We start from the raw sequence: 14,532 nt of genomic DNA, 5'->3' as shown, positions 1-14,532 counted from the left end.
CTTATGGGATTTGATCACAATTTCCTATAAGGATTCCACCAGTAATTCCTTCAGAGACTTCACCAGTATTATCTCTAATTACTTCACCAGTAATTCTTCGAGAGAAAAGTTTTTTGAGTAATTTCTCCAGGAGTTCTTCTAGGGATAACACTGCAAATATCACCAGAGTTTCGCTAGAATTTCCACTAGAAAAATCTACCAGAGTTTCACCAGAACTTGTGCCATAATATTTCAAGTGTTTTATTAGGATTTTCTTCAGGGTTATCAGAAATTCCTCCATGGAATTAACTCAAATCTTTTCGGATTGATCAAAGCATTTTTCTGAGTGTCTTCACGTTGAATCCCTGTAGGAACACCTGAAAGAATTTTTATGGAGTATTTCTGGAAAAATCCATGGAACATTTTTTTTTTTAAATCATTGGCAAAATCACCAAAGAAATCATTGGAGGATTCCCGTTGAGAAATTCCCTAATATATCACTTTAAAAATGTTTAAAGCAATCCATAAAGGAGCTCCTAACCCGATCAATCAATCCTCATTATTCTTTATAGATCTTTGTCCAACGATGGCGATCGCTAACAATTCAAAACGAATCGATATCGATCGCTATCGAAAATCACTGACTGGTTGACCGGGAAAGCGCCTTCCTTAGCCGAGTGGTTAGCGTCCGCGGCTACAAAGCAAAGCCATGCTGATTCCCGGTCGGTCGTATTGGATATTTCCTTGACTTCCCTGGGCATAGTGTATTATCGTACCTGCCACACGATTAACGAATGCAAAAATGAACACTACGCTGAGTAGCCGGCTCTGTCCCAGTGGGGACGTTAATGCCAAAAAGAGGGAGAAAGGACCTCTTGAGGAATTCTGCAAGGAAATCTGAGGATTCCTTGCAAAAAATCCTTCAAGAAGTACTGAAAGGAATTGATGAATAAATTGTTGTAGGAACCCTCGGAAAAATTTCTGGTAGATTCTTGAAGCAATTCCTGCAGAAATCCCAGGACAAATGCTTCGTAGGGTCCCTGCAAATATATAAGGAAAAATCTTTGAAGAAACACTGCTGGAATTTAAACAGGATTTTGTCAAGATTCCCTAGAAGAGAATCGGAGGATAACCTGTAAAAAATTCAAGCAGAAACTCTAAGAGAATTCCTGGTGATATCCAGTGGAATCCCTGACAGCTTCCTGGTAGAATTATTGGAGGAATTGTTGCTACAATTCCTGGAGGTACTCCTCAATTCTTTGGGGAAAGTCTGGGTTGAATCATTGTAAGAGTTAATGGATCAAATCTCTAAATGTATTTCTGTAGGATTTTTTAGAGAAATTCGGTGAAGGATTTTCTGGAAGAATCTGTGGGGGAATTACTAGGCAAATCACTAAAAGAATCATTGGAGACTTTTTATTGAGGCAATTCCTGGTGGAAGTTCTTGGTGGAACATTTGATGTAGTTCCTACATTAATTTTTTGATTGGGATTTCTTGAGCAATCTCTTAAAGAATTTTTAGATAAATTCCTGGTGGAATTACAGGAAAAAAAAACCCTGATAGAATCTGTTTAAAAATTCCTGAAGCTACGCTGGAAGAATTCTTAAAAAAAAACATTGGAGAATTTTTTAGTTGAATTTTTGAACGAAATATAGGACGAATCACTGAAGAAATTCCTCGGGAAGATTTTGCATAAATCCCTGGACGAATATGTAGAAAAGTTTCTGGAAAAAAAATGCTGAAAAAAAATCCTGCTGGAAGTTCTGAAGCAATTCCTTGTGGAATTAAACTCCTTGTGGAGGAAAAGTCCTGGTGAAATCCTTGGGGGAATTTCTGGTGATATATTTCTTGAGGAATCCTTTGAGAAGTATCTGAAAGAATTCGTTATTCCTCGGTAATGCGTATTGGAATACTTGGTATTAACTTCTAGAGGAAGTTTTGAAGGAATGTTTGAAGAAATTGTTATAGCAATCTGTAGAGGCAGCCTTGCACTAAGCCCTGAAGAAATTACTTGAGGATTTTTTTGGTTTAATTTTCGGAGGAATCGGTGGAGAATCCTGAATAATTTGAGAGGATCCTTTGAAGAAATCTCTAAAAAAAATGCCACGTGAAGGTATGCCCGGAGGGATATCTGGTTGAATCTGCTCACGCACATTAGTACAAAGAGAAGAACGCGGTGCAGCATTCAGACATGTGTTCCAGAATGCCAATTCGAGTCCGTGGGGTGTCGCATAATATTGATACGGGCTAAGACCAAAGGTGCCATTGCGCCTCAAGAGAAGTCGCCCAAATTCTTGTGATCGATAATTGATGTACTCTTCCCTCATCAGCATACAAGCCCAAGGCCTCCAGCGCCGTATGCAGCAGATGAAGGAGAAGGAGTGGCGAGAGTGACGAACGAAAAGCTGGCACAAGTCGTGAAATCCATTACTGCGCCGTCATCACTCTGGATGTGAAGAATGTGTTCAACAACGCAAGGATGGAAGCGATAGCCCACACACTCCACCGCCTCAAGATACCGGTGCAGTTGTGTTCCTCAACCGGTGCAGTTACCGTGCGAGTACCTCAAATTTCAATCCTGGGCCCGATGTTATGGAATGCGAAGTACGTTTTCGTACTGAGGATGCTTCTTCCGACGGGTGTTAAGATTGTAGGCTTCTCCAACCACATCACCCTAGTTGTCTATGACGAATCAATTGAGGCTACTCTGAGATGCTGTCAGAAAAGACAGTATGCAGTAAATGTTCGATTAAACATGGAGTGCGATAAACGAAGAGGTAACGTTAATTATGTTTTCGCAACAACGTAAATGATGTGAAAACCAAAGATCATCGGTTCGCGATCAGTGAATCTTAGATCCCCAATCGGGTAGATTGGCGTAACTAAATATCGGTAATAAGTCGTTGTGGACCGAGATGGTCGTAGCGATAAACGCGCAGTTATTCAACAAGCCCAAGCTGTGGGTCATGGTTTCGAATCTCAGCTGAGAAGCAGGCTCAGTTCTGATTGACATAACACCAGAAAGATGAAAAAGAAGGTCGTCGAGGCACCTGGGAACAGGGTCTAATTCGGCATTCTACTTCTACTCTAGCGTCAAGTAACGCGTGTTTCTATCACCGAGGGACTCTTCGCTGGATTTGGTCAGCCATTGGGGACTTGGCTGATTAGCATCAATCATAATGACTTATCAGTTCTGGGTCGTCAGGATACCAAAGCACTAACCTTGAACGCGTTGTCGCACCAGAAGCGGTGCACCAATGGGTAAAATGAGTTGCCGCTGAGACTCCATTGAAATGTCATGACCAATAACGATTTTGACGACTTTTAAGTTTAAATTGACGAAGTGCATTGATATACAAAGAAGCTCACAAAACTGACAGGAGAAGAGACGAGCGGCAATGAGTGTTCATTTTTGACAAAACATTTTTAGTACACCAACTAATAATCAATTTCCTATATTTAAACATAATAGAACATATTGAATAATACGTTTGGCATAATACTATTAAGGCACATTATATGGGTAATAACGTTGATAATTCTTGTTGTGAACAACGTAGATACCCAGTGCGCTCAGAACCTTCCCAAAATGGGCTCTGTCTGCGAATTATTACGTATATTAATACATAAATTATCCACCGAAAAGACCACATAATCCGAATTGGAAAACTCCAAGTGATTCACAGCCGGGCAATCCACTCTCACACATGAATCTACCTTGTCGAACGTCTTCCGAGAGCCAGGGTTTCTCCGAAGAAGTTCTTCCGCCAAGCGAACTCATCCCCTCGCGAAAAGCGATAAATTATTCTTAATATATTTCTACGGTAAAGTTTTTTCGACAGCAAAGTCCGGGCTGTTCTATTGCTTTTGTGTGCCAGACGACTATTGCATTGCGAGGTACCTCTCTCGAGCTAGGAAGCTTTCTTCGCCCACAGTTGTTTATGCAGAGAGCTGGCAGCTTGTCACACAGCAAGATACTTAACATTCCACGCCAAGTGGTATTTCTTCGGCATGGAAACTTCAGAAGTAGGAAAGTTTGTCACTCCTTCCGTTTGAGACACGATGAAATATTTTGAATTTTCATCTTCATGTCTCATATGTGTATGCATATTCAGTGTAAGGACTACGGTTCCTTTTTTCCGGATGGCGGTCGGAGCGGAAAAATCAAATCAACACATAAAAGGATAAGGATTTGTTCGGCTTTGCGAACGACAGTGAAATAAAAAGGAAGCTAGAAAATGATTCAATAATAATCATAATTTTCTTTGTCATCGCTTTCCCCCTTTTATGTTTTAGGAAGATTGTCGGTGCGTCCTCTTTGGAAACTTCAAGGGGGGTGGCAATCGCTGAAGTCATATTGTCTGGTCTGGTCTGAAAGAGCCTAATCCTCGTAAACTACATGTCAAGATTTAGCGCTCATTTCCTGTAGTAATGAGATAGTCATAACTATTTATTGAATCCGTTTAGCAACTATTTGCGGCAACGGTGATGTCTCTCCCTCAGACGTTTTTTCCTGCTTAGCTATTATTTGATTCCATCATCGTTGCACTGTCACCCAAATAGCTAGAATCTCGACCGCCGGCAGGCAGAACCACTTTCACTTATGAGCACTGGTCGTTGACGTAAATCCTAGCCAGCTAGACGCCTCATTTCACTAAACATCCTGCCGGTTGGAGGCCAGAGATGAGATGAGAAGAGAATCTCACTTTTTTCCTCTGCGTAAGTCAATAGATGTGGGTCCTTCGGTGCAGTGGGTGAACATTTCGGCACTGTCCTTGTCGTTGTCGAGTAGTTACGGGCCGGAAATGGAGGAAAAATAAAGAGGCAGAAAAGATCGAGATTGCGGTCGTACAACTCCTTCCAAAATTGCTTCAGCGCACACAAGCAAACAGACGCAGTCTCAATTCCCCACCTTCCTCCCTATCTGTACGGAGAGCTACATGGACCGAAACCAAGTATCGTGACAATTTCGGGTCCTGCGTGCTTTGATGTCAAAAAGTTAGCCAAGATGAAGAAGATTCTGATGGTGACATGCCCGGTGCAGATGCCGGAACGGAAAAGAAAACAGGCCATAAACGGGATATTAACTTTGAGCATGATATTAAACCAACCGTAAACAGACGAAACCGGTCAGCAAGGTAAGAGTGAGGAACATGTTTAGTGGAGGAAGTTTTTTTTGATGTTTTGTTTTCCGGATGTACCGGTGATGATTGCTAATGAAGTCATGTTACATCCGGATATGCCAGGATAGGTTTTACTGAAAACAGAAATTGTAGTATTCAGGAACAGGTGTGCAGTTTCAGTGTTGCTATGAACAGTATAAAATAGCGTGGAATATCAAATTGATGTATGGATATATAATGTGAAGCTCGAAGCTACCCTTCTAATCTTCAAAGCATATAATCTGTAAGACTCTTGATTTAAGTGGCTCCAGAACCGCTCAGTTCTAGAAGAGAATTAGCAAAAGCCCCAGATTACACCAATTTCCGTCGCTTCCATACATTTGGGAAGATTTCTTGATCTAAGCAGCGTTGCTTAGAACTTTCAAAAATTTGAGTACCAGGATAAATAGATATTGATCCAGGTATTCCAGTTATAACTCGCACGAAGTATTCCGAAAAAAAAACTCTAAAATTATGAAGGACTCTTTCGATGATTATTCTGAACAGTCATCGATTTGGAAACTTCTCCTAACATTGTATCCAAAATCTTTTAGTAGTTTTCTATAGTTATTCTGCTCTGGAGTTTTTTTCAAGAATCTATGGGTTATACTAGGGATTCCACCAGGAAGTTCTTCTTGGGATTCTATCAGGAATTTTATCGATATACATACCTTAATAAATTTATCCACAAGTTCAGCCTAGGAATCATATCACGCATTTTTTTGAAAAACTTGTCCAAGGATTCCTCAAATATTTATCATATGCAATTCCCCCAGGAATTACACCAGGGCTTTTCGAGTAAGGGTATGCGAAATACCGAATGATTCCGTCAAATACGGTTCGAAACGAAATTCCGCGGAATTCCACGGAACTCGCACAGGCGAAATTTGTATTTTGCTATTTCGTTTCGTTTCGACAAATTGTTAAAACATTTCCACGGAAAATTGAAAACAAACGGAATAAAACGGAATTTCGCGAAATTCAAGTTTAATTTCGAACAAAAAAAAAGGCAAAGCGTTCGCTTCTACTCATAGCTACAGTCAAAAATGGGTCCGTATTACGGATTAAATCGACTCATATCAGGGATCAGAACACTATAACAGCAAATTATCTGCGAGGCAAACGAATGGTGTGCAAGTTAAAGCATACACGCAGAAATAAAAGCAATCTAAATAGCTTAATTATCATACTAAAACCATATTTGATCTATTCACCCCTTGTCATGCATTTTTTGCCAATATACGTTGCTAGTATAAACGGCTTTTATTCAAACTTACGCATATTCAGCAATTATATGCTCGGATCTTAAAAGCCTGATAATTCCGATTAAGCATAAATGAAGCATATTTTTTATTTACAAACAAAAAATCAATGGGATCGAAACAGAAACGAACAAGGAGAAACATGTTTATTTGTCCCAGCTGTATTTAATGTATAATATATGAAGAAAAGTGCACGCCATCGTTTCGTTTCCTCTGTACTTTACTCACTAGCATGTGCAAGGAGTTGCCGTCATTGAATGATTTCTTGGCGAACAGCATTCTGATCCTGATTTGGCTGGAAAAAACGGAACTTATCGTGGATGATCCGTTATGCCTAATAGTTTGGTTCATCTTTTGCAGTTGATGTTAATAATCCCGATCAAGCCTTAAATGCTTCAACAACCAGCTCGATGGATACGTTGAAGTTTGTTTCTGCTCTTGAATCTCCGAATCAGCTCCGTTTCCTGCTTCTGCAAAAGGATGTATAAGTTTGAAAAAAAAAAACACAATATGATGATTGAGATCAACTCACCTTTAGCATTAGAAAGATCGCTGTATATCACAATTTTCTCTCCCTGAAGCTAGCAAAAACTTGGAGCAGCCGTTGAACATGGTGCTGTTACTGAAATAACATCACTAAGTTGCAAGAGTAACATTGGCATCACAAAATTCAAGCAAAAATATACATTTTGGAAATGCATTGAAAGGTATAAACTTAAAGATGGTGATGCTTATTCTTTATGATTTGCAATGGTTATACAAAAAGAATAGCATGAATGTAATAAAAAGCACTCTAATTAGTATTTTCCGTTTTCTCCGTGTACGTTTTGGCGTTTCTTCAGGAATCGTCTTAATATCTTAGATACATATCTGGTCGGTGTTCAGACAGACTGAACCAAGTGTTTTTTCATGGTTTCAGAAAAACGTTTCCCAGGCATGCGAAATATCCAAATTTTTGTGTTATTTGCTGTAATAATGGAACTTATCTATTTGATGATACATCTGTATAAAAATAGCATAGGAAAAATCACATTCAATTGAGTCCTTAACGTATCTTTAGAACGCCAAAATATCATCTAGTCCGGTCTGTCTGAACACCGACCAACTGTGGTATGGGTTTCAATGCCCCACAAATATGAATCGACGCTTCTAGGCATATGTATGAAATTTTATATCCTACGAATGGAACAAAAGTGTTTAAGCATGTTATAGTTGATTGCGATGCTGTATAGATTTATGGTTCGCGTAGGTAAAATAGGTTCTGCGTAATTGCTACTCTATTTGATGAGATATTCTCCGTTTAATCCAACTTTGATCCATATCTGTGTGCTATCCATAACTGTTGGATGACTGTAGTATTGACTAGTCCGCAGCAGAGTGGATCTAGATAAGAATGGCGTCAATGTCAAAATTGGAACAGCGACGAACTGTCATTTCCATACAAATCCGCGTTCTAATCGAGCAGGAGACCTGTCAAAACTGGAACATGACGTCACTCTTATTTACAGGCACTCTAGTCCGCAGGATATGATAAACTGCACTGCCGTTGTAAAGTTTCCAAAAACGCCAATTTGTCCTAAATTCCTCGCGGCGAATAACCCAGGAAAGGAACAACTGCGTTTGATGAACTACCGCAAGCAAAATCACGGTTTCCTCCGGGAAACATCGCGTGTTCTTTTGAGCAAATCCGTTAATATATCGCAATAATTGTTTGTACACAAATGTCAAAAAAGCTGCGGAGCGTGAGTCCCTGATGTTCTGAATTTGCTCAGGTGGTGCAGATTATTGATGCGCGCGCACTTTTAACACAGTATAAGAACAGCTCTCCCAAACCAACGCGATTATTTCCGCGATGGCGACAAAAATACAAACGGTGACAAAAAATAGCCGCGATTTCGATGTTGTTTCATAAAACTCTACATGTAGCAGCGAAATCGCAGCGATGGTTTGTCGCTGTCGCCGTAAAAAATCGCGTTGTTTTGGGTGATCCAAAGCCATACCTTAAATCTTCAAGAGCACAAATCTAAAGAACCAGACGTCCATTCAAGCTGAAAACTCTATCAATTGGTTACTCGATGGCCAATCGATCAAGTGTTCAGCTTGAACCGCTGTCGAGTTCGTTAAATTTTTGCTCTTGAAATTCTGAGGTATGCCTTCGATTTATATTCACCTTAAAAAAGGTAGATGCGTACATTATTTTATATCGAAAAGTGAATCCAGGTTTATTCACGCTGTACCACACCACCAACTCCTCTCTCCTCTTATAACGTGACATAATTTCCTCACGACCCCCAATCAAAAAAAAATGCGAATATTGATAATATATCATAACAAGTATTAGAAGCCAAATGCCGCAAGGCAAAAGTCTTAACCTTTTCAATACCGACATCAAGTTTCAAAATTCTCTAGTTTCGCCAAATCAGTTATAAATTTGATTCATGCATTGCATGCACCATCAAAATTGGTTCCGGATATAGATTCAAGTTTGCTGGGGTACCTAGGGTATTTCACAAAGGAAAAGCGCAACATTTTTTTTTTTTTTTTGATTTTCGCACATCTAAATCCCGAGAAAAAAAATGAGCCATACATTAAATTTAGCTCATTGAAAGACGGATTGTCTGAACGAACATGGGTGAACTTGTCAGCCTTATTTGTGGTTCCTCTATGCTATGTAGTCCAGATTCAAAACATTTTTTTCGAAATTTTCAAATATTTTTTACAATACTCTCGAGGCTCAAAATTTAGTGAAAATGTGATTTTGGACTACTAGTTTTAAACAAAGAATCTGAAAATGAGATAATATCAACAATCCTTAATTCTTCCAGAAATCGTCCAGAAATTCCTTCACAGATTTTGGAATAGGATCATTTCTCCAGTATTTGCTTTTCAAAATAATAGAAATGCCCTCAGTATTTTCTACAAGGTTTACTCTAAAAGTTTGCTTTCGTCCAAATTTGATCCCTCCAAGAATTAATTCACAGTTTATTCAAGGCTTTTCCAGAAATTTATTAGGAACTTCTAAATTTACACCAACAGGCAATCCTGGTTAAGTTGCTGCCGCAATATCTCTTGGAGTTTATTACTTTTGCAGTTCTTTTAAATTTATCTTGATTGATTTCTTAGGTATGTGTTGATGGATTCTTTAAAAATTAATTTAATTCAATAATCCAGCAAATACTAAAGCAAATATTCCAATGATTCCTCTGTTCTACTTATTTATCTTCTTCTTTCTGGCGTTTCTTTCTGGCGTTATGTTCCAACTGGGACAGAGTCTGCTTCTCAGTTTAGTGTTTTCATGATCACTTATCGACTTGTGTCCCCTATCTCATTCATTCATGCCACAAAGCATACAGTACAGTAAAAAAAATGAATATTATTATTCCATGTTTTATGGTATATATTAGCATACCATCACATCCACATGATTAAAAAAATTGTAAGGCATTTCTAAAAATCAAATTAATTTTAGGCTACTCTCGATATTTTTGAGATTGTTTTAAATGTTTGTAACTGCTTTTCGACAACATTTAAATTAAACCCACTCATTGCCTTGTGTGAATGTCAGATATGTTGAAATGAAACCATATAAAGTTATTAAGAAAATTTCAAACAAACAGAAAAGAGTCTTACCAAAACATGTAAGGATTCCGCTAGGCAACACTAAGGTTTCCATATGGTAGAGGATTTAAAAATACGTTTTTATGCCTATGGTCAAATTTCCAGCTTTTGACAAGAAAAAAAAACTTAAACGTGTATTCCGCGAAACAAATTTAAAAATTTCGTTTCGTTTCGAAAAATTCCGTGAGATATTTGATTTCGTATCGAGTTACACGAAACATTTTAAAATTTCGTTTCGTTTCGTCATTATCAGCGCAAGATATTCCGCGTATCGTTTCGTTTCGTATCGACATGGAAAAAATCCATATCGCATACCCTTATTTTCGAGAGGTTTCTCCGGGGATTTCTATTCTGTTCTATTCTAAATGCTTGCACAGCCAATATTGAAGAGCGTCCTGGAAATACCGGAATTCTTTCAGGTATTTTCTTGTCAATATCAATTTTTTTTTTTTCATTAACGAGATTTTTAGCCCTGGGCTAGTTCATCTCGGGACCAACGGCTTTACTTCCCTTCCGAAGGAAGTCGTCACTGGATTTTTAGTGACTATCTCGGGGATGGGATTCGATCCCAGGTCCTCGGCGTGAGAGGCGTGTGTTATAACCACTACACCAGGTCCGCCCCCCTTGTCAGTATCAATGTTTGTAGCACATCAGCAATGGCCAGGCTCACTGTGCAGACTTCAGTATGAAGACATCTAAAAAACTAACAGCTATCAAATTATTCACTTGTGAATACCATGATAAACTGAAGTTTTCGAATATGCATAAGGAAGAAACGGGGACAACCGTACCAACCGTTACATTAAGGATTGATAGATAATTGACCGTTGGGAGTGGCGTTGCTAAAAATGTTAATTCTCACTTCATTGTTGTTTCCTCCCCCTTTCCTGGAGTGGAACACAGGTATTTCTTCCTCATGTCCTGGCTCTTGAACCTAGGCTTAAGCGCCCTCCATAAGATTCCATAAAAAATTCTACCCGAAATTTCTCCTATATAAAATCTTCCAGTGATTCTTCTGGTTATTTCCCTAGGAATTCCTCCACAGATTCCTCCAGAAAATCCTCCAGCGATTAAGGTGAAGATGAATCGAAGCCAAACTACAAATTTTCAAGAGCACGGATCTGGGGAACCAAACATCCGTTTAAGCTGCAAACTTAATCGATTGGTCACTAGCTGGTGGTGACCAATCGATTAGGTTTTCAGCTCAAACAGATGATTGGTTCTTCAGATCTGTGCTCTTGAAAATTTGAACTATGGCTTCGATTCACCTTCACCTTAATCCAAACATTCTTCCAGGAATTCTTCAGGGACTCCTGCACGATTTTCTCTAGAAATTCATTCAAAAATTCATACAGAAGTACATGCAGAGATTTGCTCCAAAAATTTCCCAGAATTACTCTAAGGATTCATCAAGCAATTCCTTCAGGGATTCCACCAAGAATTCCTCCATGGATTCCACCAGGAAGCCTTCAGAAATTCCACAAGAAATACTGCAAAGAATTCCCCAAAACTTCCTCCACGGGATTCCACCAGGTTTTTCTTTATTTAGTCCGCTTGCAATTTATGAGAGATTCCCCCTGGTTATCCTCCGGGGATTATTCTAGGGAACCTTCAATATATTCCTCCACTGTTTCCTTCCAAGATTCTCCCTGGTATCTCTGAAGGGACCCTACGTCCTGAGATTTCTTCAAGAATTACTTGAAATTCCTTCGAGGATACTCAAAAAAGTTTATCCATCAATCCCTTCGAATATTTCTTGCAAGATTATTTCAAAGAAATCCTCCAAGAACTGCCATAGAGAATCCTTTAGGAATTCCTTCAGGGATTACTTGAAAAGTTTTTCCAGATATGTATTTAGGAATTTCTCAAGTGAATTCTTTGGGTATTCATACAGTGATTTCTTTGATGATTCCTTCAAGAATTTCCCAAGAAATTGCTCTAATAGAGCCCTAAAGAAACTCCTGGTAGAATCCCTGTAGGAACTCCTGGATGAATCCCTGGATGAACTTCTGACGGAATCCTGGAGATATTCTCAAACATATTCATGAAGGAGCTCCTGATGGAATCATTGAAGGAATTCCTTATGTAATCCCTAGAAGATATCCTGCTTGAATTCCTAGGGGAACTGCTGATCGAAACTCTGAAAGAATTCCAGGTGGAATCTCCGAAGGAACTTGTGATGGAATCCCTGGACGAACTCCTAATAGAATCTTCTGGAAAAATTTCAGGTGTAATTTCTGAAAAAAAAACTTCTGGTGGAATCCCTGGAGAAACTTCTGATGGAATTGATAGATAACATCTTGATAGAATCCTTAAAGGAGTTCCAGGAGAAATCCTTGAAGGAACTTCTGATGACTCCTGATATAATCTCTAGAGAAACTCCTGATGATATCGCTATAGGAACTCCTTTTGAAGTTTCTGGAGGAATTCCTAATAACATTTCTGATGTAATCTCTGAAGGAACTCTTTATAAAATCCATTAAAGAAATCCTGATGCATTCAGATGAGGAACTTCTGATGGAATCCTTAGAGAAGTTCCAGATGGAATCCTTGAATAAACTTCTGATGGAATCCCTGGAGCAATTCTAGATGGAACCCACAAAGGAACTCCTGATGGAAACCCTGGATAAACTCCCGAAGGAACCCTTGGAGGAATTCTGAAAGATATTGTTGAAAGAACTCCTGATGGAATCATTAGAGGAACTCCTGTAAACCCTTAGAAGATCTTCTGATGGAATCCTCCAGAGGAATTCCAAAAAGAATCTCTGAAGAAACTTCTGATGAAATCCCTAAAAGAAATCATGATGCATTTCCTGCTGGAACTATTGAATGGAATTGCTAGAAAAACTTCTGATAAAATACTAGGAGAAGTTCCAGGTGGAAATATTGAAGAAACTACTGATAGAATCTCTGGAGAAATTCTAGATGGAACCTCTTAAGGAACTCCTTATGGAATTTCTGGATTAGCTCCTGACAGAATCATTGGAGGAATTGCTAGAAATATTTTTGAAGGAACTCCTGATGGTATCATTGGAGGAACTGTTTATGTAATCCCTAGAATATCTCCTGATTGGGATCTTCCTTATCCAATTGGTTACAGTCCGCGGCTACAAAGCAAAGCCATGCTGAAGGTGTTCAATTCCTGGTCCAGGATCTTTTCGTAATGGAAATTTCCTTGACTTCCCTGTGCATAGAGTATCATCGTACATGCCACACGATATACGAATGCGAAAATGGCAACTTTGGCAAAGAAAGCTCTCAGTTAACAACAATGGAAGTGCTCATAAGAACACTAAGCTGAGAAGCGGGCGTCTGTCTGGAGTGAGGACGTCAATGCCAAGAAGAAGAAGAATATCTCCTGATGGAATCCCTAGGGGAACTGATGGATTCCCTGGAAGAATTCTAGATAGAATCCTTGAAGGAACTCTTGATGTAATCTCTAGAGAAACGCCTTATGAAATCCCTTACAGAAATCGTTATGCATATCCTTAAAGAACTCTTGATATAACCTCTGGAGGAATTCCAGGTGGAATCTCTGAAGGAACTATTGATAAAATCCTTGGAGAAACTTCTGATTTATTTAATTTATTTAGTTAACATCTAAACAGATAACACTAAATCAACAATTTCACGCCACAATACTCGGTTCGTTGCCGCATATCTCCATCTTCGGTTCTGCCCCACGCTCGCCAAATCGATGCGCTCTTAATCCGCACACCTAGCTCGCTGCGCTAAACGCCTTCTTGTACCAACCGGATCCGAAGCGAACACCATCTTTGCAGGGTGCTGTCCGGCATTCTTGCAACATGCCCTGCCCATCGTATCCTTCCAGCTTTGGGAACCTTCAGGATACTGGGTTCGCCGTAGAGTTGAACGGACTCGTGGTTCATCCTTCGCCACCACACACCGTTTTCCTGCACATTACCAAAGATCGGTGTTCGCAGACTTCAAGTGTTTGCAGGTCCTCCTCGAGCATCGTCCACGTTTCATGCCCGTAGAGGAATACCGGCCTTATGAGCATATTGTACATGGTACATTTGGTGCGGGTGTGAATCTTTTTTGACCGCAGCTTCTTGTGGAGGCCATAGTAGGCCTGACTTCCACTGATGATGCGCCTTCGTATTTCACGGCTAACGTTATTTGCAACCTTCAGCAAGGAACTCGTCGACCACTTCGAACGTATCCTCGTCTATCGTAACACTGCTACCTAGGTGAGCTCTGTCGCGCTCGGCCGACTAGCTAGCATGTACTTTGTCTTGAACACATTCACCACCAGTTCAACTTTTGCCTCCTCGCGTTTCAGGCGGGTATACAGGTCTGCCACCTTTTCAAATGTTTGGCCGACAATGTCCATATCATTCGCGAAGCAAACAAATTGAGTGGATCTCGTAAAAATCGTAACATTTCACACAATTTTGCACACCTTCCATCATCACTCTTATCAGTCTCGTGAGCTTCCCGGGAAAGCTGTTCTCGTCCATGATTTTCCATAGCTCTACGCGGTCGATAC

General features: G+C 39.7%; 1 protein-coding gene and 1 long non-coding RNA gene across 2 annotated transcripts in view; one reads left to right on the top strand and one right to left on the bottom strand.

The window, feature by feature from the left end:
• The window catches only part of LOC5565745, a 583,865-nt gene that overhangs the window by 474,592 nt on the left and 94,741 nt on the right, over nucleotides 1–14,532 (top strand). The gene's annotated exons all lie outside the window — the stretch shown is intronic.
• Nucleotides 6,534–7,443, bottom strand: LOC110678779. Its single transcript, XR_002501933.1, has 2 exons — nucleotides 6,937–7,443; nucleotides 6,534–6,874 (listed from the first exon to the last, which is right to left on the bottom strand). It is a non-coding gene; the product is annotated as an uncharacterized LOC110678779 (long non-coding RNA).

The sequence above is a fragment of the Aedes aegypti genome, chromosome 3 (assembly GCF_002204515.2).
Source record: "Aedes aegypti strain LVP_AGWG chromosome 3, AaegL5.0 Primary Assembly, whole genome shotgun sequence".
NCBI classification, from domain to species: Eukaryota; Metazoa; Arthropoda; class Insecta; order Diptera; family Culicidae; genus Aedes; species Aedes aegypti.
Note: the sequence above shows the minus strand (reverse complement) of the source record. Positions and strands in the feature narration are given on the sequence as shown.